Source organism: Euprymna scolopes, chromosome 45 (genome assembly GCF_053919585.1).
Source record: "Euprymna scolopes isolate OS-2025 chromosome 45, ASM5391958v1, whole genome shotgun sequence".
Classification (NCBI taxonomy): domain Eukaryota; kingdom Metazoa; phylum Mollusca; class Cephalopoda; order Sepiida; family Sepiolidae; genus Euprymna; species Euprymna scolopes.
Window position 1 is genome coordinate 13,959,288 of NC_136526.1, and position 27,497 is coordinate 13,986,784.

A 27,497-nucleotide genomic window follows, 5' to 3' on the forward strand; every position below is an offset into this window, starting at 1 on the left:
GCAAAATATCAAAAAATTCCAAGACAGCCTTGATAGAGTTCAAAACCAGCTTCGAAACCCAGCAGGTGATGCCCCTTTTTTGTTCCCCACAGAAGAGACGTCACTGCTCTATCACTATTTTCATGGTAAGTGTTCATCTGGTCCCCCGCTTGCCAAACTTTCACAAAAAAAAACAAAAACAAAATACACTTGAATAGCTAAAACCACTATATATGATTTTTCCCACTATCTGTGTCTAAATATAAATGCAGATTCCATGAAGAAAGCTTCGTTCCCAGAACTACCTGCTTTTCAAACACTGTTCTGCTGGCATGTTTCCCAGCTAAATACAACATGGTGGCGTTCAAATCTAATGTAAACAAGTTCCTGTTAAGTCGTCCTCATAAATAACCAAATCCCACCCAATTTATATCATTGACGATTACTTCACTACCACCTTACATTCATTAATCCTTATCCTCGAGTGGCTTTCAAGCATTGATAAGTGGTGAGTAAAAAAGAAAAAAAACTTCCCTATTCAGATTCTTTATAAATCTGTAAATATTTACGTATAGAGTTGTTATCCCCCCCACCCCCGGGTTATCATAAAGCACATGGCAAATGTGAAAACCCACTTTTGGGGAATTATGTGCAAAATATCAAAAAAAATAATCGATCAATAAATATTTATTATTTTATTATTACTACCAGTAGTGAAAGATTTTGTTTAAACAAGCTCAAATATTTAAAAAAAAAAAAAAAAAAAAAAAAAAAAGAGAGAGAGATAACTAAAGGAATCGTTTATGGCATCAGAAAATACGCACAAATTTTTTAAAACGCCCCAAAAAGTTCTGATTTTTTTTAATTTCTGATTCTGATTAATCATCCCAACATTAATTAATATCTTATGTTGACCAAGGTTAACATCTTTATACAGCCTAACAAATACATATGTAATATATATAAAATATATAAATAATAATAGTAGATTCTTTGATAAGGCATGGGTGTGTTCAAAATGAATATTTCTGTTAAGAGCACAATTGAACCATAATACTTGATTTTTGCATTTTAAACTTTAATTCAAGCTATTATATACAAAGAATTTTATGAAGTCAACAGTAGATTTTGTAAGTGCAATGTAGACTACAATGTATTATGGACTAAGTCACTGCGAATAAGTATGTGAGGCTTCTTCCCAGTGCAGGAATCTTTTTTGGCATTGGAAAACGAGCACATTTTTTTCCGATTCTGATACCTCTAAATGTTCGGACTTTTCTGATTCTGATTAATCGTTCCAACACTAATACTAATGGCTCACCACTTACCAATGGGCTCCCTTGAAGATAAAGGTTAAAGAGATTGCTGGTTGGGTGATGATGGGATACTCTAAGAAAGAAACATTGTTCAGGGAAGTTTCATTTGGTTTTTAATACAGAGATACAGAAAGGAAACTGATTATAGCTAAGCAGGTCTCTTGCTGTAAGACATTTATGGAGGAGGGGGGTTAGAACAGAGTCGAGCACCTGCCATGAACATAACTACAGTAGAGAGGGGGCTAGCAACATTTCTCTGTGAAAGGAGCAATAGGGAATAGCAGAGATCACTCTCCCCACTAGATTGTAAAGTCGGTTTTGTACTCTGTAAAAGCAAGAAAGAACTTTTTAGGTATAACCTCCTCAGAATGCAGGAAAATCGCATTATTTAATCAAATATATTAAAATAAAATTTTATATATATATATATATATATATATATATATATACTTTTTACTTTTAGATGCAAAATCCGATCCCGCATTTTGCTAATTCCTGCCCTCTGATGAGAAGGAGAGTATTTCTTCGAAACTCCGTGGATTAAGGACTATCCACTTATCTTGTGTTTCCTTTTTAAAATTAAATATGTTTTTAACTCTTTTTCAAGATGTCTTTTAACATGTTTTATTAATCATTTGTTCATATATATATATATATATATATATATATATATATATATATAAATTGTCATTAGCATATTAAACGACGCTCTTTGTGTAAACAAATCGAGCGGAGGTATTTGGATGATGTAAAAACATCGTTAAATTCATTACCCTTACAGCAGCAGGCATATAGTGCAATGGTGAGAAGCCTTGACTGTCATTTGGGTGGTCGGGTTTCGATCCTGGCTTGTGGCAGTTGCCTGTCTAGCCACACTGATGAGCTGTAAAACAGCGAAACATTACTGTATGTGGATGAATATATATATATATATATATATATATATATATATATATATATATATATTTAAAGATACTATGCTAAAAGGGACAGACACACAAGTGTTTACTCCTTTTAGCATAGTTTGTCTTTCATTAGTAACACCTTGCGTACAATTGTTTCAGCTTCCGTTGTTGGCATATGAATACATCAGTGTTCATCAAATTAGAATTTGCACAACAAATCCCAATCGGTCGTTCTTGATCTTCATGACAAGATCGTAGTGTAGTATCTGCTCTGATGCTACACTTCACCTTTTCTGACCTCAATCAGTGGAGAAGAAACTCTTCCAGATTGAGGCAATTAAAAAAAAAATTTTTTTTCCTATCCAGAGTGCCCCTTTTTGGGAAGCTGGATTTTCCCCCACAATAAAAACCGACCTTGTGCTAACTCTGCCCTCGTGGGGAGGCAAGTAAATAGGAACAGTAAGTCCCATACTTATCGATTTTATGCAAAAGATTTTTTGAAAAAAAAAGATTTGTAACCCAAATATTGTTTCCTATTGTTTTTCTTCATTCTTTCTTTCACCATTCCGAGTTTTCTGCATTCCTATCAGCCTTCATAATATATATATATATTTTTATTACTGTTTTTTATCTGCTGGGTTATACGTTTCCACTACCGGAAGTGAATTAACGATCTGATAATTTCGTCAGACTTTACAGATTGCAGATCGTTAATTCACTTCTGGTAGAGGAAACATGACTAAACAGATAAAAAACGTAAATAAAAAAATATATATATTTTGCTCTACAGTAGCATTGAGCATTTTTCCCAGTTTTTTTTTTTTTACCACTTACCATTTAATTATATATATATATATATATATATATATAGTAATTTATAAAATATATATGGCGATTAAGCTACACTGAATATTCTGCGTTTCATCCACTGTAGGATTCGTCAGGCTTATGCGCGAATTCTGTGGTTGCTTCTTGTTTTTATATATGTTGAGGATTTCTAGTAAGCCAATCAGCTTTCTAGTATCCACCGCGCCTCTTCCTATCAGCCAATGGGCATGCATTTTATCGAACAAAGGATCTGTTTTTGAACTAGGTTAATGGTTTTAGGTAGATCTTTTCCTTCCTTTTTTACATATATATATATATATATATATATATATATATATATATATATATAAATATACCTATGTTCGATAAAATGCATGCCCATTGGCTGATAGGAAGGGGCGCGGTGGATACTAGAAAGCTGATTGGCTAACTAGAAATCCTCAACATATATAAAAACAAGAAACAACCACAGAATTCGCGCATAAGCCTGACGAATCCTACAGTGGATGAAACGCAGAATATTCAGTGTAGCTTAATCGCCATATATATTTTATAAATTACTAAATAGCTCTACCTACGTATTGAGCACTTTTGAAGTAAATACTTAAAGTTTACGCATAAATCTATACTTCCGTATATTAAATTTATGTAAGTAAATGAAGTAGTTTATATATATATATATATATATATATATATATATATATATTAAAAACTTAGTAAATTAGCGTTGAATATATTGTATTTTTCAAAATGCTCAGTATAATTACAGAGTATATTAGCAAACTTGCATGAGAAAACTCAAACTACCATGTCAGGTAATAAGTTATTTCGCCTGACTTTTGACAAGATCAAACACAAACGGTAATAAAAAAGATATATTTTGTTCTACAGTAGTATTGAGCACTTTTTCAGGTGTTTTTACCACTTACCATATATATATGTATATATATAAATAAATTGGAGTTGAATATATGGTATTTTTCATTCCAACTTAATTTTAAAAAGTAATATTAGCAAAGTTGCATGAGAAAACTCAAACTACCATGTCAGGTAATAAGTTATTTCACCTGACTTTTGACAGGATCAAATACAACTGACTAATTTAACTGTCTCTAACAAAACAAAACAAAACATTTAGAGATTTACTTATTCAAGTTGTAAAATCTCTAAACAGAACCAATGCCAGGATGTTAATTTTTTTTTTTTTTTTACAACTCAACCATGTTGAGTCATGTAAGAGTCAAAAAGGTTATATTTCAAATACTTTTTTTTATGAAACTTTTCAAAATCTGATTTTTTTTTTATTATTCACAATGTTTGAATAATTTTGATTTTTGTATTGTTAAAAATTTTTAAAACAATTTTCGTAACTTTTAGAAATTAGTGAGTTGTTTCATTTTATGCCATATCCACCCCTCAACCAAGTGAGTAGTTGGTTGATTGTTTGATTTGATTTTGTTTTACGCCCCAATTAACCACTGTTAAGTTATTCAGAGTCAAGAAGGTTATATTTACAATATGTACGACTTATTAGCGGCTGTTGAGACATATTTTTACGATATGTCTTTTGTAAAGATGTTTTCAAAGTGTGAAATCTTTTTATTCACAATGCACGAGTGATTTTGTTGGATTTTTATATTGTTAAGATTTTAATAAACAATTTTCATCCTTTTTAGAAATTGGTTAGTTGTTTTATCTCATATCAACCTCTTTTGAGCCGTTCAATGACCTTAACCTGATCATCCCTGTAAATGCTTTTATTACTCAAGCTCCCAATATCTACAAATATTCATAAATTCATTTGTTTTTTTGTTTTTTAAGCCTATTTTTTTATGCAAATAGTCTGTAAATTATACTGAACTACTTACAAAGGTACAAGGCGTGTTTGAATCAATTCACACTTTATTTATGCCGTTCTATTCATTTATTTCCAGCTGAACAAATTAGTTCAACCAGGTCATAAAGGGTTAATCAATTGCTTAATTTATTGTGTATATTTGTACTGTTGTCTTATATTGCAAATAAAACCAGTTTTGCATTTAATATCGTCTGCTTATCACAATTGACTAATTAATTTAATTATCTCTAGATTTTTTTTAAAAAAACAATTTTCATATCTTTTAGAAATTGGTGAGTTGTTTAATTTTATGTCATATCAACACCTCAACCAAGTGAGTAGTTGGCAAATTGATTGATTTTATTTTACTGCTCATTAACTGTGATACTATAAAGTGGGCCTGAGGTGGACTTGAGTCACTAAGTGCTGAGGGGGGGGGGAATAGACAAAGGAAAAGGAAATGTTCTAAAATAAACGATAAAATAGGAAGTAGCAAACAATGAATCTGTAGGTATTTTTAGATGAGCCTACAGATGAGAAGGAATGGTCAGCTTCCGGGTGGCCGGAGGTTAGGGGCGACTTCAGATACCAACTGGGGAGAAGACAGCCAGTTGACAACTAGATGCCCTTTGCAGCAGATGGAAGTTGATTGTGACAACGGTTGGACAGTTTTTAGAGTGGACTGTGAAACAGAAATAGAGACGAACTGCGACTGACAGACGAACGTAACATCGATAAAACGGGGAGAAGACACACACACGCTCACAAGTCCAACCGTCAATTATATGTAAAACATTGGCGTTTGTGTTTTTTGTGTTTGTTTTATTTTAATATTTCTACTTTGTGAAACCACGTGTGTTCCATTGACAGTAGCCAGTGAGAAAATTACGATACGGCCATAAGAAACACAGTGAACGAAAAATACCACGACACACGACGTTGGGAGTCGGCGATCTGTCGGCGCCATATCTGGTCACAAAGGCAGTAATTACTGAAATACAGTTAAGAAACCCAGAATTCCTATCTAGCCACAGTTAATTAGCTGAAGAGGGCCAAAGGATGAGTTAGCCGAAACGTGGTGAAACGACAGGAATAGTCTCTTAACTATATGCTCAGTAATTACTGCCTTCCATAGTAGTTGTTCTCTCATCACGTTTCGGCCAGCTCATCCTCTGGCCTTCTTTAGGAAAACAGATTACAAGGGAAGGGCAGCTTCCGGTGGCCGTAGGTGGGGGAAACTTCATATACCGACACAGAGAAGACAGTCAGTTGACAGTTAGATGCAGTTCGCGGTGGATGGGAGTTGATAGCGACAACGGTTGGACAGTTTTTAGAGTTGACTGTGAAACAGAAATAGGGACGAACTGCAACTGACAGACGAACGTAACATCGATAGAACGGGGAGAAGACACGCACACACACACACACACACACACTCATGAGTCCAACCATCAAGTATATGTGAACCATTGGCGTTTATGTTTTTCATTTCTTTGTTCCAGGACTTTTATTATATTTCTACTTTGTGAAACCGTATGTTCCCATTGACAGTTGCCAGCGAGAAAATGACGATCCGGCCAGAAGAGGAATAGTTGAACGAAAAATCCACGACACACGACGTTGGGAGTCAGAAATCTGTCGGGGCCACGCATGTCTGGTCACAAATCACTGTTAAGTTATTTAGAGTCAAGAAGGTTATATTTACAATATGTCTTTTGTGAAGATGTTTTCAAAGGACGGCATTTTTTTTTTTTTTTTAGATTATTCACAGTGTAATTTTGTTTGATTTTTCGTTTCTTTTAGGATGTTTAAAATATTATCTAGGTCGTTCATGTTGTTTTCTTGATAATAAGAAAATTAATATCTACTTCTAAGTTTCTTGTTGGGTCATTTAGAACCAAGAAGTTTATATTCATGATTTTTCTTTGTAAAATTTTCCTAGAAGAATCTAAAAAGTTGTGTGTTTTCGTTTAACTATCTCATAGTCTAATGTTATTAAGTGTTATTAAGTTGAAAATGTGTCAGCTCATAGAAGCATCTTGAAAAATAAAAATTATAGAATACACAGACAAACTGTTTTTAAAACATGGTTTTCGATGCAAATGAAAAAGAAGGTTTTTGTCTTTTTTTTTTCTTCTAATTAATTATGGATTTAAAATCCTTCATCAGAGCGAAAGTTCTTATGTTTTTTTTTTACTCAAAAATAAAAAGACCATCCTTGTGTCGCATTATTGAGATTGAGGCTGGCTGATAATGCACATAAGAACTCTCTAATTTATTTATTTATTTATTAAGATGAAAAGGCACTAGCTCACCAAATATGAAGTTGAAAATCTATCAGCTTGTAGAAGCATCTCGAAAAATGAAAAATATACAATAAACAGAAAAACTGTTTTAAAAAACATGCTTTGAGATGCAAATAGAATGTTCTTTTCTTTTTTTCCTAATTAATTTTTTATTTAAAATCCTTCGTCAGAGCAAGAGTTCTTAAGTTTTGGTCTTTTTTTTTTTTTTTTCCTCAGAAGTAAAAAGACCATCCCTGTGTTGTGTTATTGGTAATGCACATAAGAACCTTCTAGCTTTATTTATTTAGATGAGCATTTGCCAAATATGAAGTTCAAAATGTGTCAGCTCATAGAAGCATCTGGAAAAATGAAAAATATACAATAAACAGACAAACTGTTTTAAAAACATGCTTTGAGATGCAAATAAAAAGAATTTTCTTTTTTTTTTTCTAATTAATTTTGAATTTAAAATCATTCGCCGCCCTCAGAAGTTAAAAAAAAAAAACATCCTTGTGTTGTGTTATCAAGATTGTGCTGGCTGGTAATGCAATAAGAACCCACTAGTTTATTTATTTATTAAAGTGAAAAGGGTGAGCATTCTTCAACTATGAAGTTGAAAATGTGTCCGATTCTAGAAGCATCTTGAAAAATAAAAAAAATATACAATAAACAAGCTGTTTGCAAATACAACATTTTTCCATCTTTCTTTGTTAATTAATTTTGAATTTAAAATCCTTTGCCAAAGAAAAGTTTTTAAGTTTTGATCTTTTTTGTCCCCCACCCACCTTCATCGGATTTTTTTTTTTTTTGCCACAAACAATATTTCCTTCTTTGATTGATTTTTTTTTTGTAACAACATTCTAAGCGAGTTTGTATCATCTGCAATCAAGGTGGTCCACCCATGCCGATCAATAGCAGAGTTCCAGTGAAAAACACAAAATCCATGTTTTCGATTCTCCTGTAGTTAGTGCTATCAACTTGCACAGCAATTTCTACTCAAACCATTGAAAAACATGACCAAACAAGCAAAGTCTTCTTTTCAGTAATTTCTATGATGTCAATGGTGTTTCATCGAACACGGATGATGAAGACTGGGATTTGGTTAGAGAGATAAATACATAAAATGCAACAAATGCAAAACATGTTGAACGCCTTGAGTATGCAAAGATCTAAATGGTAAAATAATGACCGGAATCTAAGTTGTCTTGATTAAAAAAGTGTGATGCCTGAAAATACAAGGTGCCTTCAATAAGTTTCCAGATTTTGTTGTAACGGCATTTTCGTAGACTCTTAAAAAATCAGTTTGTTATTACTATACATCATATGCTCAGTCTGTCAAGTCCAAAATAGCTAAGCAGTAGCTTAGTTCCCACCAGTTTGGGCAAATAACAAACAGGATCCTGAACAGAAAAGTATGCTCTATCCCAACTATCATCAATGGACCTGAGGTAATCTCGTCAGCATTGAACAAAGCCAAACTCTTTGCCAAGAATTTTGCAGCTAATTTTACCCTATGTGATCAGGGCTGCCAACCTCCCCGTATTTCCTCCTGCGTCTGAAAACACGTTATGCGACGTACAAATATCTGTGCATGATGTTGCCAAGCTAATCAAAAACCTTAATTCCAATAAAACAACTCGCCCTGACAGCATTCCAATTATAGTGCTGAAAAACCTTCAATCAGAACTAGCTCCCATACTTACAAAACTACTTAAGCATTGTCTTAAGGAGAATTGCTTCCCAACAGCCTCATCAGTATGCCCCATATTTAAAAATTCAGGTCATTAGGCATCACCCTCTCAGTTACAGACCAATAAGTCTCCTGTGCATCATGAGTAAGTTGCTGGAATCTGAGAATAGCAAAAATAATCTCCTCAGTGACATGCAATATGGTTTCCGTTCTGCTAGATCTACAGCAGATATGCTAACAGGTATATTAGTTATGCTAATCCTATGATTAGCACAATTTCTCAAAGGCTTCTTTCTAGAGCAAGTAATCTTAACATGTCAAAGGCCTCTGATACAGTATGGCATAAAGATCTACTTCAAAAGATCGATAGCTGGAAATGTCTTAATTATTAAATGATTTCTCTCTGATAGATTCATAAGAATAGCGGTTGATAAGCAGAAATCAGAAGCTCACAGTATAAATGCTGTAGTCTCTCAGGAGTCTATCCTGGGCCCAACTTATTCCTGATCTACATCAATGATCTTCCAAATCACATCCTTAGATCATTCATAGGCATTTTTGCTGACAAACACTACCATCTATGGCAGCACATCAAAGGCTGTAAACGACCAGGTTCTCTCTGATTTTCTCTCCTCTGATCTTGAACATGTGATACAAGCGGGGAAAAAGTGGCTGGTTACTTTTTATGCATCTAAAACCAAGCTTCTATCTTTACATTATCAATGCTCTGATCCCCGTCTGACATCAACTGAAATGAATGGCTCTCATCTTGGAGAGGCTCCATGTTTTTTCAAGCTTCTGGGTCTGACCTTTATTCCTGATCTGAAATGGAACACGCACATCAAATCCATTGCCAAGGTCACTGGAAAAATCGTAGGATCATTCTACCGCTCCAGTAGATATCATTGCTGATGCAATTCTCTACATGTATAAGGGCCAGGTATGTCCAAGGATGGAGGACTGTTGCCATATCTGACCAGGAGCTGCTAGAAGTACCTTATCTTGTCTTGACAGAGTTCAAAATAAACTTCATAGCCGAGTGTGGGATGCTCTTTTCTTTTCCACGCAACCTCTTTGAACAGAAGAAACGTCGCAAGCCTGTCTCTGCTTTATCGTCATTTTCATAGCAAATGCTCATCTTAGCTCCAATCTATGGTACCTCCTCACCAAACTTACACGAAAAACACTTGTCTAGCTGAAACCACTATCTATAATTTCCCCAATCTTTATCTGTGCCTAAACCTAAACGTAAATTCCATGAACAACGCTTTTTTCTTAGAACTGCACACCTGTGGAACTCTCTTCAGTTTTCCTGCTTTCCAACTGACTACAATATTGTTGTCTTCAAGTCCAACTTAAACAAGTTCTTGATGGGCAATCCCCTGAAGTAATCCAATTTACCAAATTGAAACGGAGATGGTGTATGATCAGTGTATTGAAACGGAGATGGTATATGATTATTGTCCTATGTACAGCACCAGATATTCCCAATCCTCAGTGCAGGAGATACTCAAAACACAATGGCGAATTCCGTAGAACTTCTACCCAATCATGGCTGACACAAATAGAGCATGCTACTCCTCCTCCCAGTAAATTAAATAAAAGGTTCCGTTTGAAATTCCATGCAGATTGTTGGAATTTGACAGAAAGATACCTCGAATTTGACAAGATACACTTGAAGCTTGGAGGTTATATCTACTAAAATGTGAAAAATAATACTCAAGATGAGTACAGTAGTCGTAAGAATTCAAATAACACAAAAAAAAAATTTTTATTGGACTAAAATGATCACATGATGTTAATCATATATATAAAACTCAATGCCTGTATGTGTGTGCGTTTATGTGATGTTTTTGTGTTCTCTATATAAAGAAAGGTTAGAGAATCTATATAAACTTTATGTAACATTTTATGGGGAAAATAATGGAATTGATTCTGAATCTTTCAAGTGCCCTCGTAATCTTTACCTTCACCCCTAAACCCACTTGAATAAAATTTATATCATTTGTATAAAAATATCCAGGAACGACAACAGAAGGAGACTGTAGAATAATCAAAAGAACTGTGTTAGTCAATAACACACAACAACAATAATAATAATAGCAGCAACACTTACCAAGAGTCCAGCTTATGCACAAGATAGACACCAGATTGAGCTGGACTGAGGGCTTGTATTTATGTACTGTGTGAATTTATTTCACTCATTGAAACAGATTCCCGTTAAAGCTTCAAATATGCCTATCAGATTTCATAAAATTTAATCCATATGTTTAAGACAGGTAAAAAAAAAAACAATAAAAATAAAGTACATATATAATGATTCTAATTCAATCCCGAGCAACGTTGAGTCTCCCTGCTAATTCTCTATGCTATGGATATCAGTGCACTAAATTTGTTCCCATAAGGCTTTATTCTCCTGTATTCTAATGGGGGTGCCTGGCAGTTTGTAGGTATGAAAATAAAAAAGTGGTAGTAGGCAGGCAGGCTCAAACCCGCGACGCGAAGACAGTAAAGAAAGTGAAAGAAAACCTGACATCTTACTGATACGCCATGACGCAAGCGGAAGTGTAAAGCATTCAAATTTAGTGATGTCAACCATTACGCTGAAGTGGATAGCGAAATGAATGAGAAATCTGGCTGTAGGCCAGTTAAGCTTTCAGCTTTCTGCCGTATTTGTTTCACCACAATGTTGGAAAAAACCAGCCCCCCCCCCAAAAAAAAAGGGGGGAGTTCTGGGAGTGTCCAAATGAATAGCAATTGTCTGATATAAAGTGTTACCCGCACACTGATCAAACCTAATTGCTTTCAAGATATCCCGGCCAAGAGGTGGATTCCTTTGCTTTGATCAGTTTCGCTTTATTTATACAAAAAAGACAAACAAACACTGGATTTAACAAATCGGAAATATTACGATCTAGGAAATATAAAGCAAGTTCTCCATAAACATAACTGACACAAGAAGGCCGACGAAAAAAGCCTTTCGCAGACATAAACAAACGTACTCACCCATTTTGCCTTTTATATAATAGACTAGCCTAGGTGCCCGGCGTTGCCCGAGTGTTTAGCGGTGTGTGTTAAGAAAAAAAAAAAATTTTAGTAAGCAGGCAGTCTCGAACCTGTATCACAAAGGAGGAAAAGTGACGTTTTTGCTGTTGCGTCCATTGCCAAACCGGAAGTGACTAATGTTTAAATTAAGGCTAGTCAATTGAAAAGAGGAGTGAATCTCTAAAATATCGGCGAAAAAAAAGCGATGCCTCCCTGTAGAAAAGTGCCCAGTTGAGGGTGAAGGAATTAATGTTTTTAGCTAATTTTCTGATATTTGTTGATCGAAGGGTCCAGCTTCAAAACGATTCCTATCTCGTGAAAATCCAGAAGCTTTAGGCAAACATACGAACATACATACATACATTTATATGTATGTACATACATACAATTAAACAGACAGGTGAGATTTATATTATAGACTAGCCCGGTGTTGCCTGGGTGTTTGGAGGTGTGTTGAGCAAAAAAAAGTGGGAGTAGACAGGCAGGCTTAGACCCGTACTGCGAAGGAGGAAAAGAACGTGGAAAAAAAAAAAAAAAAAAAAAAAAAATGTGACATCTTTGCTATACGATACCGATCTCGTGAAAATCTGTCCCTTCTGTCGAAAGTTTTAGGCAGACATCCAAACATACATACATACATTTAAACATACAGGTGAGATTTATATTTTAGATAACTAGGATTGTGACAACAGCATATTTTTTTCATTGTTGTTGTATATATCTGTTAATATCTTATATGTTTTTATATAGACTGATGTGGTTCTCGGTTGATTAAGTGTGTATAATATATAAGTGATTAAGTGTGTCTGATATATACCAGAGAGTCCAAAGAATGAAAAGAATATTCTCTTGCCACAGCCCTATTAATAGCACAAAACACATACTGAAAATATAACTTAGTTCTGGGATTGAAGTATGTTGGAAGAAGAAAAAACAAAGAATTCTGTTTTAATTATTCAAATTTGTCATAATTTATAATTAGCATAATAAGTCACGTATTTCTCGAGTAGTTATCTATGTATTACTCTAGGCCACTCTCATCATCTCGATTCAACCACTTCCTAGTATTTTTTAACGTTTCTATAAACATTTAGAGAAAGCATGGTCATCTAATTTATATATGTGTGCCTGTACACACCACAAATACATATGTAAATTAGATGTCATAATAATAAATCTCTTTACTTCTATATAACTAGCCGGACCTGTGGAAATTCCACAGCGGCATCTTTCATATGTAATATATTGCTGCTGAGTATTCTTTTGATGTTCAGCATGAATGGAGACTGTGTGATATTATTGTAGCCCTTTTGTTAAAACTGTTAAAGTATTTATCTAAGTAATCTGGTTAATGTAGTGTCAGAATATGTTTGGTTATTATGCTTTATCTCCAACATCCTTGTAGGAGTCTGTGACATATTTGCATTGTATGGATGCCCGGCGTGAACGGAAACCCCACAATATCATCATACCATCTTCAGACAGAACAGTTACTACTCTTGGATCTAAGCCAGAAGACCAAGAAGGTATATTTTAATTTCATGTACGACCCAAAAGCGACATCATTTTTCTTATTTTTAATTTTTCTTTTTTTTTTTTTTTTTTTTTTACAATGTGTCTTCGGTGATCGGGAGATCCTATTTATTAAAAGAAGGATAGAAGGTGATAACATTCTACAAACATTAAATTAGCGTATCTATATACTAACAATTCAATGTTCATAGAATGTTATTGTCTTCTATCCTTTTTTTTTTTTTTTTTAATAAATAGGATCTCCCAATTGAATAATTTATAATCTGAGAACATATGTACGTTAAAGGACCTATGGTATTAATATATAGATAATCTATATAAATAAAACAGTAGGTGTGTGTGTGTGTGTGTGTGTAAATATCTAACAGGTAAACTCTTAAACTATTGGTCACATAACACTGAAATTAACAGAAAATAAGGATAGTTTACAACGAGTAATATTTTTGTTTGGGTTGATGAATAACGCATACAGGCATATATCGTCATGTTGTAATGCGAAAAATTCTTTTCAAGTAGCCGTCATGTTTATACTTCTTTCTGCGCATGCGTACATAAAATTCATTATTTCAAGTGTGTTAATACAGGGTAACCCCCCAAAAAACGGGCCCCACCTCTAATTAGGCCCCATTTCTTAGTGTTTTGTCCGAATGAAATTAAACTTTGGTCATAACTAGTTTATTATATTCAAAATATAACACTAGGGTCTTTGGCCTTTTTTTCTCCGTTGAGTGTAAAATGCTCAGAAAAACAATTGAATATCATCTGTTTTTTGGGGGGGTGGGTCACCCCGTATTAAGACTTTATTACCTTTGTATCAATACCAACATAGGTAGAGCACGGGGCTAAGATGCGAAATGTTTTGGTTTCGAATCTAGCTGATGGTAGTAAGTAATTTTTTTTAACAGGAAATAAGGATTATTTACGAGTAATATTTTTGTTTGGGTTGATAAATAACGCATACAAGCATATATCGTCATGTTGTAATGCGAAATGTTCTTTTCAAGTAGCCGACATGTTTATACTTCTTTCTGCGCATGATCAAATAAAATTCATTATTTCAAGTATGTTAATATTAAGACTTTATTATCTTTGTCTCGATACGAACATCAGTAGAGCACGGGGTTGGCACACGAAATGTTTTGGTTTCGATTCTAGCTGATGGCAGTAAGTCATTTTTTAAAAACTTTTGCAACCATATCTTTGTATAAATAAATACGAATATCTACATGATTTTAAATATATTTGAACGTATTTTACACGGCAGGCGGAATCAAAATATTTATTTACAGGCTTGGAAAATAAAACTTTTCTTTTTTAATTTCTTATATTTTTAGACAATTATTTTTTGTCGGAAATAAGATAATTATGTATGAGGACGGAAAATTCAAATATATCAAAATACAACCTGGCAACGCCAGGTACTTCAGCTAGTTAATTAATAAATAATAATAGTAAGCATCTGTACTATATTTATTTTAGTATATCTGTCTGTCTGTTCCACTTTTCCTCAGAAACTACTAGACGGATCAGACCAAGATTTTGTATGGACCTTTGTTAAGATGAAGTGCATCAAACTAAGTATTATGGTATCTGATCAATGCACAGTTAGGCATTAATTGGGATTAAGCCACCAAGGCCTTAACATATTTAAATTTGAGTTCAGCACCATGCAAAACTGCTAAATAGACATACACAGAAAATTTTCGACAAATATGGTAAAATAGTCTCAAAAATGGAGTGTTTTTATTAGCCATAAAAGAGCCCCTGGGGCACATCCAAAAGTTATTGTGAAGTATAGATAAACAAAATTATATAGAAATCAGTTAGTTTTTCCGGAAGTTTTATGAAAATCCAAGGCATCATTTTTTTTTTTAATAAGCACAAAAGTGTTAATTTTAGCCATTTTAACCCGAAAGGCACTCCTAGAAGGGCAACCAGAGTTTTCCCGGAGAAACTGTTCTGCTACTTTTTTTTTACTCATATCATGTTTGATGTTTGTGCAAAATTTCCAAAAATTCCAAGGCGTAGTTATTGAGAAAAGTGCGGATAGACAAACGGACGAACAGACGAGGGTTAATTTACAGGTCCACCCTCATTTTGTCGGGGGGACCAATAATAATAATCATAATGATAAAAATAAAATATTAATAATAAAAATAATATTAATAATAATAAAAAACAATAAAAATAATAACCATAATAATAACAATAATAATATAGAATCAGAGATTTATTATTTTTAGTTATGCAAGAAGAACGTCTTAAAAGGCATGAATTTTTTACTGACATCAAAGTTAAAATAAAAGACAGTAGTGCTTGTGACCCAACGGGTCACGATTATGTCTGGCATCTACAAAAAAAAAAAAAAATGTTGACAGAATACTAAAAACTCAAAACAAAAGATCAAGATTACCAATATTTGATTAGCTTTTTCTTCCTTTTTTTTTTTTTTTTTTGCATAAATATGTAACTAACTTATTTATAGTTAAGTATATGTAGATACGTATCAGCCTTGGTTGAAGAAATTTAAATGATAGCGAGTAGAAAATTGAAGATGGTGGCCAACAATAGTTAACCAACGGGATGGCATATGGTGTAAAACATTATATATATAAAGATTTACGTCTAAATTTGCTATTTCGGGAAGGGAAAAAAGAAGGTGTTTTGGATAAGACGGGGGGGGGGGCTATAGATGGCTGGAAATCTGACCATCATGGGAATATGAGTCATCCTCCATTTTTTCAAATATCAACTAAGAACATTGACAAACCTTTCTTCACTAGCACAACCATTTTTGTTTTTTCTCCATTTTACTTAACTACGAGATTTAAACGTTTTTATATTTTAGCGGTACAAAACTTTGAAACCGTATCAAATTAAAATGAAGACGTTTATTTTATTTATTTATTTTTTAAATTGTCGTTGTAATTCAAGTTTTAATCTTAATTCTATGAAGATAATATTTTAATCAGATTGTTAATCCACATTTCTCGATGAAATTTCAATATTTTTATACAACAATGCGGGTCGACGATATTAGAGTCAATTACTACGATAATATTAATTTTCATCTTGAAGCTATATCGAATTAAAATCAAGATAATTGTTTTGTTTTTGTCACAGACTGTCGATAATATTCACGTTTTAATTTTTTTAAAATTCTATTCTATAAAAAATTTCTCTCAACCAGATTTTAAAGCGTATTCTTTTATGAATTTTCAATATTTTACAGTAAAACGAGCAGTAAAAATTAAAATCGATTAGACTTACTTAACAATTGGTATTTTTGTTTTGAAGTCATATTTGATTAAAATCAAACATTTTTTTTGTTTATTTTTTGTCAGAGAATATCAATGACATTCACACTTTTTTTTAAATTTAAGTTTGTGTTTTATGTCATAGTTAATTCAATCAGATCTTTAAAAGATATACAAATTATTTACACTTAGTTTTACTTTCCATCCTGTTTTTCTACCTTCTACGGATAATGGCATTATATTAAAAAATTCAAATTCAGTGAATCATGTTTAATTAGTGCCTAATTACTCCGGCCAAAATTTAATGAAAATCTGAAATATTTGAACTTTCAAGTGGGAGGTTTTATTCATATTACTGTCCCACCAAACCATTTTTTAAATATTTAAGCAAAACTGAAATTTGAGGAATATTAATTCATGTCTAATACCTATTGTTAAGGGAGGTGATGATGGTGCAGTGGTTTATGACACGGACTTACGACCTGGGTGTCCCAAATTAAAATCCAGTTTGTTCGACAAAAATCTTACTTCGAATGTTGGCAACCTTCATGTGGTCCCTCCCGTAATCTCAGATGTTGTTCTAGAAAGCATTCTGAGTAGAAAATATCGGGAAACCAATACCAACAATAGAATCTTCGGATTCATATGATATGATGATGACAATGACCTATTGTTAAAATTTCACAATCGGAGGAATCTGAATTTTCACAAAGGACTCCCACCTCTAGTTTACTATGCTTGCATAAAACTAAATATAGCTCACATTCTGATTCCTTACACCAAACAGCTGTGTTCTAAAATTCATAATGATCGGTTAATTAGTTTAGGAGTGAATCCTGTACACAAAAAAAATACAATCATATACAAATATCTAAGTTTATATATAAGAGATATATATTTAGTGAAGAACAGGGAAAATTTTAGAAAATAGAAAATGGCTGCCGGAAGACAAAAATGGCTGATGGAAGGCGAAAATGGACGAAAAACGAAAACAAAAAAAAAATGTCTGAATGAAGATGAAAATGACCAGAAGAGCTACAGTTTTCTTTTATTGATGTTTATCGCTGAATGCAAAAATACTGATGCTGACAACAGATGCAGCTTGCCAGTGTGAAACGTGAAGCTATGAGTCACCTCTAGTTTCGAGGAGGAGGAGAAAGATACCAAAGATGATGATCGATTCATCATCGTTGTTGTTGTTGTCGTTGTTGTCACTGCAATTTTACATCATTTCTCCTTCTAAGTCATAAGACAGGGGTCACGAAAAGAAATTATGAAAATTCAAGAGATTAAAATAATAAAAAATAAAAGTTAAAGTTAAAAAAAATAAAAAATAGACAAGGACAAAAATCTTTTTTAATTAAAAAAAAAAAGGTAGATCCAGATTAAAACGTCATACTGGAATCTCTCAAATAAAAACCATTTTAAAATTAAAATCAAATTCTAAAATGGCCTATTCAAATTAGTTCAAACTTGACCTGTTCGTCGAAACAAGATATTAAAAATCACTACACCATTATAATTAACATATGTCGGTAAGCACCTGAGGCTAATAATAATGGACATATGCTGATGCTATACATATTTTTAAGCACGGACTTACACAATTATTTCCGTTTGAATGAAATAAATCTAGAATACATATTTTACTTATATTATATCCATTATTGATTCAAATATTAAACATTATAATATGGAAAAAAAAAACACATTGTTCAACTGCTGCTCGGTTCATCTCTGAATAACACCATTTAAATTGTCAAACGCAGACCCAAGGCTATAAAGGTGGAAAGAGGGTAACTAATTTAATGATAAAATCGATTCAATATTATATTTATTATAAATTAGTTTTAATATTTATTATGGATTAATTGAATTTTTTAAACAAATAAAACTGGAGACGAGATAAACGTAAAAGAATGTTGAATTTAAGAGTGTTTTTTTTTCTTTTTTAAATTATTATTTCTCATAAGCTGTATAATAGTGAAGGACAACATAAAAATAAAATAGGACTACATGAATGGGACTGACTTACGTTAAGACGAAGACATAAGCAGACTCATTTATCCCCGACCAGCTTTCATACGAATTATAATCTCTTTTTACAAAGCGTCACGAAAAAAAAAAAAAAAAAAAAAAAATACAGCATCTTTTTTTTTTTTTCGAGTCAAATAATGTATTGTACATATGATTCAGAATCTAACGTACTTTTCATGCTGTTGACTTACGCGCTTCTATGATTATTTACGCACGTATATCGCAATGAGTAAATGTAGAGACTATTTACTGTATTTATACTCTGGGTTTCATACGCACAGGTAGATTAATATACATTATCTATATCATTATGACCATAGGTGTTTTTCGTTTAAAACATATATTTATTAATTTATATAAAAAGAGGAGGAGGAGGATGATAATAATAATGATGATGATGATGATTATAATAATAATAATAATAATAATACCACCACCCCTCCACAAACAGCTGTGTGGGTGTGTCCGTCACTGTATGTATAATACAGTATGTGTAGGTGTCAGTCACTGTAAATGTCTTGATATATATATATATATATATATATATATATATATATATATATATAACGATAGAGAGAGAGAGGGGGAAGCGAGATGTATATTATAAAATATAATTTTATTATAAACAAATTTAAATGGTTGCGACACGGGACATACTAATGTTTCGGACAATGGCGGTCTGAACAGAGCTGAAAGAGAGAAATAGACTAAATACTAAGGTCTTATGTATGATATGAAAAGAAACTGGAATCTTAGGGAGATATCAATCATACCAGTTATCATAGGTGGCACAGGGCTTATGAAGAAGAACCTGAAGTCCTACCTAACTAATATTCCTGGTGAACCAAGTGCAAAAGAGATCCAGACAATTGCACTTAAGCGAACAGCGAGGAGAAGAGCTCTCGGTTGGTTTCAATAAAATGCAGGGCAATGTTGGCAGTTGGTTTGGCTGCCCCATACCCAGTATTACAACCTTCGATGGAAGAAAATTAATTAAAAAAAAAAAAAAATGTTTTGGACAAATGGTCAGTTAAAACAAGAAGTCCTCGTTAGGCGCTTTAATAATGGTTGCGTTTCACAGAAGAAACTAGTCCTCAGACTGATATATATATATATATATATATATATATATATATGAGGGGATTCAAGAAGAACTAGAAGAGTCTTTAAATGAAGACTTATCGGGATAATAAAAAACTCAACATGTAAGGTGGAGCTTAGACACAAAAGGAAAAGATCAACTACACAAAAATATATACTAGTGCATCTAGATGATGAGAAGCGTTAGTCTTCGAAATACCTGGGTATAAAAAGTATTTATATCTCTTTCCCTATTGATGTATATCCTTGTTGAATCGACCATACAAAAATATATACTAGTGCGTGTCTATCGCTTGACGTCGCATTTATTATCTGTTACATAACATCATCTCTCTTCTGATAAGAAGCACGAGACTTTGAAATACCTTGGTATAAAGAGCATTTATATCACTTGATGTATACCCTTGTAAAATTGATGATTATATCTATATGTACTAGTATATATTTTTGTATTGTTTGAGCTTTTCCTTGTGCGTCTGTATATATTATATTATATATTTACTATAATAATTATTAAACATATATAAAGATGGCATAAATATCATAAAACACAATGCAACTGCATGTCAGATTCATGTCATCATGCCCAAATTCTTTTTGTTTTCTTTTTAAAAGTTAATGTGTTCTTATTCTTCTGATCAGTCAGGGTGGAAAATATTTAAAAAATTGACAATAATTTTATGATTGTTTCTGCGCTGCGAAACAGGTGCTGCCAAGAATTAAACATTTTAACATGCTGAAAGAAATAAACGATAAGATGAAAAACATCTTGGAATTTGGAATATAGACTTTTTGTCATTATATATATATATATATATATATATATATATATATATATATTAGTTTATTTGTACTCCTTCTCGGATAATTAAAATCTTGTATACCTTCTTTTTAAGTTTAGGTCTTTTTGAAAATTTGAATAAATTTTCAATAATAAGATTTTTTTATTATATATATATATATATATATATATATATATATATATATAATTACTGAGTTATGTAAATAAATATGTCAATTCAGCGACACCCAAACTCCCATAAGGACTAGTCAGGTTAATGGCTTACAAGAATGCAAAAATGAAACGCAGAAAATTCTGCATAGCTTAATTGCCATATGTATTTACATAACTTATTACCAAGCTTTACTTACGATTGAGCATTGTTGAAGTAAATACTGAAAATCAATACATACAATATTATATCGCCTTATAAAATTTTATGAGGATCAATGAAATAATTTTTATTATTATTTCATGTATGTTCACATGAAATTTTATAAGGCGATATATTTTATGCATCGATTTTCAGTATTTTACTTCAACGGTGCTCGATACAGGAAGAAAGCCGAATAGTAAGTTATGAAAATATACGGAAAATAAGCTACGCACAGGCTTCTTCGTTTTATTCTTGTAGAGAATTGTCGAGCTAAAATGCACTTTTCAGCCTGGCGATTCTCTAGAGAGATGAAACACAAGCCTCTGTGTAGCTTAATTGCCATAAATACTTTTTCATATATATATATTTTCATCATATATATAAGACATGAAAAAAATGGCAATTAAGCCACACACACCCACATTATATATATATATATATGTAACAATCACGTTGACACACCGGTTCTTGCTAGATCACCAAAGTTAAGCCATGTTGGGCCTGGCTAGTACTAGATGGGTGCCCATTTGGGAATTCTAGGCACTGTATGTGCTTTCTGCTTATCTCGGCATTGTTTCCAGTCGTCCTGAACCTCCATTTGTCACTGGTATTTAACAATATCGACTCAGGAGAGGTGTGGTTGGAGATGGCGCAACTCTTACCACAAAGATTTCACACACAAACACACACACATATATATATATGTGTATGTACACACAAACACACACACATTATATATATATATATATATATATATATATATATATATTAAATTGCTTCACCAATGTGTATACGCCAAAAACATACAATAAAGATCAAATTATTTGAATCCAAGAATAACTAATTTTTTAAATAACAATTTATTATTTTTCTTATAAATTAATTTGTTTTTATTAAAGAAAACAATAAACTAGACAAAAGAAAAAAAAAATGTTGAATCTAAAACAGTTTCTTTTTCTTTTTAGTTCATCATATTTTATACAACGCAAAAACATTCGCGAACAATACAAAAAGAATAATAAATAATTAAAATAATTGTATCTTTTTTTTTTTTTGTGAACAAATTTGGGAATAAATCTAAAATATAAATCAATATTAAAGCTCTTTAGTTCTGGAAAATCGAGCTTTTTTGAAGACAAGTTACAACATGAACTCTAATAATTATCTCTATAAGAGTGATATTATTGGAATAAGAATTGAATCTTGTATTTATTGGACTGCATGCATACATATTATTTTATTCGATTTAAACAAAATTACCATAAGTCGCTACGATAAATTTACTGTTTCAGTCTTAAAAGACATGGTCAGGTGACAAGAATGTCTTAAGATTGAAACAGTAAGTTTATTGTAGCGACTTATGGAAATTTTGTTTACATAAATTGAATAAAATAATATGTTTGTCTTTTTTAATTGAGCACTATCAACAACCTTGTTGAAATTCAATGGTTTTTACATTAGAGTTTTTTTTTTTCACCTGGAATATATATATATATAGAGAGAGAGAGAGAAAGAAATACTATTTCTATTATTCTCATCATTATACACGCGCACACACACACGGTATAAACATTTTTTTTTAAAGAAAAATTGATCCGATATATATACACACATATTACTGAAGTAACTGTCCACCATATTTATTCAATCAAAGCACAAAAGATAAAAAACAGTAACGTACTAGGGGTTGTATAGTAAAAAAAAAAAAAAGAAAAGAAGCCTAGTTTCGCTGACGACTAGTGACATCTATAATAATGCATCCAACTAAATTAAAAACAAGGTTTCACGGAATTGGTCGTTGTATCGGAATCGGAAAAAATATTGTAATCGTCCCGTCACTAATATATATTAGTGACGGGACGATTCCAATATTTTTTCCGATTCCGACACAACGACCAATTCCGATTCTTTTTAAATTTTTAAACATAGAACTGTTTTCTTTTTTGTTTGTTTTTAGGGAAGGGGTTGCATTATTGCAAAAACTCATGTAATATGGGCATATATATGTGCACACGTAAAAATACACTTTTAAGAACGATCTATAGATTTTAGGTTCACTGGTTGTTTAAAATGAAAGCACAGTAATCATCCAAACAATAATATATATATACACATATATATACATATACATATATATACATATATATACATATACATATACATACATATATATACATACATATATATACATACATATATATACATATACATACATACATATATATACATACATATATATACATATATATACATACATATATATACATATATATACATACATATATATACATATATATATATATACACTTCAGAATAAAGCAATGCAATAGATGTACTGATATGAAAATCCAGTGATTATTGGTCTTACAAAATACTATTGGCTGTAATATTTTATAAAGACAATCCCAGCTAAATAAAAATTGCTCAATATACCAGAGAGAGAGCAAATGAATCAAAATTTAGTAATTTAAATTTTATGACGTGAAATGGTTAATTTCCCTTACTCTATGACATTTAAAAACTTTTAATTATGATTTTCTGTTTATTGTTTTTAGCAAATTAGGTAGAGACCATTATAATATTTGCTAATATTTTCTCCTTTGAAGAGATGGGTAAACATCGAAAACCTATAGGTTAAGAAGATATACTTATTGAAATGTATTCTTTGTCTTGCATAGAATAAAAATTCTAGATTTGAAATTTAACCATTTCATGTCATAAAATTTAAATTACTAAATTTTGATATATATATATATATATATATATATATATATATATATATATATCAACAGGTATATAATAAAACGCATAAAATATGTAAAAAAAAAAAAAAAAAAGAAATAAATTTAAAAAAAAAAAAAAAGAAATTAAAAAAAAAAAGAAGAAAAGGTGGGCAACCAGCAAATACTAAAGACAAACAAAATGGAAAACAATTTTTGGTTGACTAATATTTTGTCATTTTTATTTAAAGAACTTTCTCAAAGTTAAGAAAGTTGAGATATTAGCCAATTAAAAAAAAAAATTGTATTTCATTTGTTTTCTGTATTTGTGAGTTATGCATTTACTGTATTTATTTTTAATATCCCGTCGGATTTCATCCATATGTGTGTGTGTGTGTGTGTGTGTGTGTGTGTGTATATATATATATATATATGGATTGTATATCACCAATATAGCCAATATATATCAATCTTTTTAATAAACCTGAAATTAGTAATAATATATGCAGTGAAAATAACATATCTAATTACTACTTTTGTATATATTATAATATAAAATATATATACACATATACAATAATATATATTATATACATACATAAAATATATACATATGCACATATAAAATTATATATATTTAATGTATGTGTTTGTGTGGGTGTGTGTGTACATATATATCATATTGTGTTTTTATATATGTATTTCAATATTTACTTCACGACTGCTAAATAAGTAGTAGGAATATAAAAATATACTTGTGCTTACTTGCCATATGTATGTAACTAGAAAAAACATTTTATATAACCTTATATATATATGATGATTGCAACGTCTTGTCAGACGAGTGCCACTCCCTCAGACATTTAAAATCCCTGAGCCCAAATGCCTGAGGGAGTATCTATACAAATATGATGTTACAGAGTCTTAGCTTTGTACGACAGCTAAGTCTCTCTCTCGGTTCAAAATGTTGAGATCCAGCAACAAGCAAGAGCAAGATAGCCAGCAACAAATCAAACTGCAGACCAGCTTAATGCGGGTACTGGTCTCCCGCTTTATGGATTTTTAAATCAGAGACTTGCTTCTCCTAGAAAGGTTGCCTTCACTACGGCTTACGGAGCCCTCTCCACCCCAACACATATATACATACACACAAATATACACGGTGCTAGTTGGCCGTTGACCCCGAAAAAGGGTTCATATATACACACACACACACACACACATATATATACACATTATATACACACATTACATATATATACATATATATATATATACACTCATATATACATATATATACACACATATACATATATACACACACACATACACACGCACATACACACACATATATACACACGCACATACACATATATACACACGCACATACACATATATACACACACATACACATATATACACACACACATACACATATATACACACACACATACACATATATATATATATATACATACATAAACACACACACACATTTAACCGATATATACACCTCACAGTCCAAATCATTTTGAATCAAATTCAAAACCCAACGCATATCCATTTCTTGAGGAGTCTTCATTTTTTTTTTCTTTATGTAAATTTTAAATAGTTGAGTCACAAGTCGTTTGTATTCGTTAATTAGATGTTAGAAAATTCCTATAATCTTTACTCAACGAAACCCTTTACTCAAATCAGACGTTTTGGTACAATCTAAGCCATTTTCAATCTATAACTATAAAAAAAATATATACAATCATTTTCAATCTACATGTAAAAAAAAAAAAAGACTATCACAAAAATAAATATAAGGTTAATATAGTTTGCTTGAAGCATTCCTTAGTGTGTATATAATAAAGGAAATTTAAATTCATAGAAGATAATACAATGCAGAGGTTGGAATAATAAATTCATGTAAAATATAATTGTACAGTCTAAAATTGTTATTCTTATATAACAAGCTTTATTTCCTGTCTTAGTTGTATTGAGCTTTTTTATTTGGTTGTGTATATAATATATATGTATTTCAATATCTACTTGAAGACTGCTAAATAAATAGTAGGAGTATAAAAATGTTATTAATATTTATATTTACTCCAAGTTTACAGAACCTTTTGGTTTCTAAACTTAATCTTTACTGATTGCTTATATATAAACTGCGTCGAATGCTTTATTGCCGATTAGTAAAATATCAATATTTCACTAAATACATGTCACAACAAAATAAAAATTATATAATGAAATGACTGCTTTCAGGTTAGTTATTTCCCAAAATTTTATTTAAATTCATGCGATATTCACAAAGTTATAACATTTTATTCTTTATCAAGGAATTTCCACTGTCCATCGCTTTATTGCAGGTCTCTTAAAATATTGTATTAGGACAAAAATACAATGTCTAATCATGAAAACTTTACTTTTTTATTATATTTTTCTGTTAAACAATGATAAACAAAAGCACATCCTAGGTGCTAAGCCTCAAATAAATGAATTATTTATCGCCATATTCACCATTTTTTGAAATAACTTAAAACAACTTTTTGTCCACCGAAGAAGTCAATTGTTTGATCTGAAAAGGAGTTATGGTTCTGGCGACATCAACTACTTTCCTCCACAGGGCATCCTTTGAAGTAAATTGCTCTCCTCCCTCATAAACATCTCTTTTCAATATTGACCAGAGATGTTCAATGGGGTTAAGATCCGGAGAACAAGGTGGCCAGCTCACGAGGGTTTCTCCAAAGAAGCCCATAGATTCAAGGAAGGCTGTAGTTGCCCTGGCAGAATGGGATTGTGCATTGTTATGCATAAAAATCATCTGAAAGCGACGTGACAATGGTAGGTCATTCAGCCATGGCGACAAATGTTTATCCCAAAAGGCCATGTACACATTGCTGGTAAGTTTTACACCATCTGGAACTCGGAATGGTCCAACCAACTTATCCCCAATGATTCCCGTCCAAAACATGATGCCTCTACCTCCTTGTTGGCGATGAACTCTGTAAGGGGTCGGAGTCCCATTCAAGTTTAAAACTTTGGCCCATCCATCCGGACCGTCAAGAGTAGCTCATCTGTAAATAGGACACGTTAGAAATCCATTTTCATTTGATTCTGTGCCCAAGCCATTAGTTTTTTCCTATGTTGTTGGCTCAATAGAGGCCTTGGAAAAGTTTTGATGTTCCTTGCTATCTGATTCAACACATTACACCGGGCCTGCCTGGATCTTGGAGTGATTCCAGCTCTTGTAAAAATGGAAGCAGTGGTGCTGTTTGGGTTTCGGTTGACTTTCCTACGAATTTTCCAAATATCATGAAGTGAAAGGTTTCTTCTGGTGCCCTTATCTTTTCTGGCTTTGGTGTTGTTCCCGAATGAAGCCAAAGTTCTTGGATCCCTTTCCAGCTCCATGGCTAAATCTTTGATGGACAATCTTTCTGCGAGTCCAACAAGAATCCTTTCCTTTTCAATAACCGTTAATCGCCCCATTTTTGGCATTTTAAAAGACCTGCAATAAAGCGATGGACAGTATAAATTACTTGATAATAAATAAAATGTCATAACTTTGTGAATATCGCACGGATTTGAATAAAATTTTGGGAAATAACTAACCTTGAAACAGTCATTTGATGATATAATTTTCGTTTTTTTTTGTGACGTATATTTAGTGAAATATTAATATTTTACTAATCTGAAATGAAGCGATTGATGCAGTTTATATATATATATATATATATATATATATATATACACACACATATATAGACGACAATACAGTTATATTCCAAAATCCAAGATGTTCATCTTACCATTTAT

General features: G+C 31.9%; 1 protein-coding gene across 50 annotated transcripts in view; it reads right to left on the reverse strand.

Moving 5' to 3' along the window:
• The window catches only part of LOC145269265 (kinesin-like protein unc-104), a 649,720-nt gene that overhangs the window by 467,585 nt on the left and 154,638 nt on the right, over positions 1-27,497 (reverse strand). The window lies entirely within an intron of this gene.